The following is a 2,153-nucleotide window of genomic DNA, read 5'->3' as shown; positions in this document are numbered from 1 at the left end:
GAACTCCATTGTCCCATGTGCCGGCTCTTGACTCCTAAGATGTCCCATGTGAAGGCCCTTCATGGCTAAGAATGTCCCGTGCAACGTCCCTTGATGATCCCCATAAGGTGTCCCATGTGCGTCCCATGCCGTGCCCAGCCTTACCAAGGCCGTCCCATGCTGTCCCATGCGCGTCCCGTGCCGTCCAAGCCTCACCAAGGCCGTCCCAGGCCATCCCGAGCCTTAGCAAGGCCGTCCCGTGCTGTCCCATGCCGTCCCGAGCCTCACCGAGGCCGTCCCGTGCCTCACCAAGGCCGTCCCGTGCTGTCCCATGCCGTCCCGAGCCTCACCAAGGCCGTCCCGTGCTGTCCCATGCCGTCCCGAGCCTCACCAAGGCCGTCCCGTGCTGTTCCATGCCGTCCCGAGCCTTAGCAAGGCCGTCCGATGCGCGTCCCGTGCTGTCCCATCCGTCCCGAGCCTTAGCAAGGCCGTCCCATGCGCGTCCCATGCCGTCCCGAGCCTTAGCAAGGCCGTCCCATGCGCGTCCGATGGGATTCCCGAGCTTTACCAAGGGCGTCCCGTGCTGTCCCATGCCGTCCCGAGCCATAGGGACGCTGTCCCGTGCGCGTCCCGTGCTGTCCCATGCGCGTCCCCTGCTTTGGCTCGGCTGGCCCGTGCATTCTATGGGGTCGTGGGACATTTCGAAACCCACCCGGGCCATTTCGACTCTCTCTTCGTTTGTACTATTGAGGTATTATTTATGAATTATTGGAGAAAAGAAACGGAAGAAAATATTTTTTTTTTCTATTTTTTATGAATTTTCCGGTGTTTATTCACTTAAAAATTCATAGAAAAATAAATATTTATCGGAATCGCTATTATAATATATCAAAAAAATCCTTGCGAAAAGGCCTTTCCAACGAGTATAAGTTTGCTGGATTCCGACGAGTAACGAGGGAGTAAAGGCCCAGTATGCTTGGTTAAAAAATTGATGTTTCCTTGTGAAAATAGGCAAAACAATAACTTTGCACTATAAGGGGGAGGGTTGAGCTCCTTCCCCAGAGCGTGCACAGCACTTGTGCTGGCACGTTCCCTAGTGCTCGCCAAGCACCATAGGGCATCCAAAGGGCAAAGCTCGGCCTACTACATGATGGGAAGCTTCTAATATGTCGGAATACGAAGAGATTTCGTGCGACCCGAAGCTCGGCTCGGGCGTCCCGGCCTGTCCCGAGCTGTGCCGAGCGCGTCCCAGGCCGTCCCGAGCCAAGTCTCGGGCGTCCCAGGCCGTCCCGAGCCAAGTCTCGGGCGACCCAGGCCGGCCCGAGCAAAGTCTCGGACTTCCCAGGCCGTCCCGAGCCACGTCCCGGGCGTCCCAGGCCGTCCCGAGCCAAGTCTCGGACGTCCCAGGCCGTCCCGAGCAAAGTCTCGGACGTCCCAGGCCGTCCCGAGCAAAGTCTCGGGCGTCCCAGGCCGTCCCGAGCTGTGCCGAGGCCGTCCCAGGCCGTCCCGAGCAAAGTCTCGGGCGTCCCAGGCCGTCCCGAGCTGTGGCAAGGGCGTCCCAGGCCGTCCCGAGCTGTGCCGAGGCCGTCCCGAGCCTAGTCTCGGGCGTCCCAGGCCGTCCCGAGCTATTGCGAGGGCGTCCCAGGCCGTCCCGAGCCAAGTCTCGGGCGTACCTGGCCGTCCCGAGCTGTAGCGAGGGCGTCCCATGCCGTCCCGGGCTGTCCCATGCGCGTCTCGTGCCGGCCCGAGCAACAGCTCGGGCGTCCCGTGCCTCGGCCCTTCCAAGTGGTGCTTCGTCGGACATCTCGATATCCACTCGAGCATTTTCGACCTTTCTCCATATGTGGGTGTGTGGGTATTTATCAGGAATATTGGAGAAAGAATCGGGAAAAAAATATTTTTTTCCTATTTTTTTTGAATTTTTAATTGTTTATTCACTTAAAAATTCATAAAAAAATAAATATTTATCGGAATCGCTATTATTATATATCAAAAGAATCCTTGTGAAAAGACCTTTCCAACGAATGCAAGTTTGTTGGATTTGGACGAGTAACGAAGGAGCAAAGGCCGAGTATGCTTGGTTAAAAATTTGATGTTTCCTTGTGAAAATAGGGAAAACAATAACTTTGCACTATATAGGGGAGGGGTGAGCTCCCTCCCCAGGCCGTGCACAG

Source organism: Eschscholzia californica, unplaced genomic scaffold, assembly GCF_041429995.1.
Source record: "Eschscholzia californica isolate CP2 unplaced genomic scaffold, dmEscCali1.0.p SCAF_13, whole genome shotgun sequence".
In the NCBI taxonomy this organism is placed as follows: domain Eukaryota; kingdom Viridiplantae; phylum Streptophyta; class Magnoliopsida; order Ranunculales; family Papaveraceae; genus Eschscholzia; species Eschscholzia californica.
Note: the sequence above shows the minus strand (reverse complement) of the source record.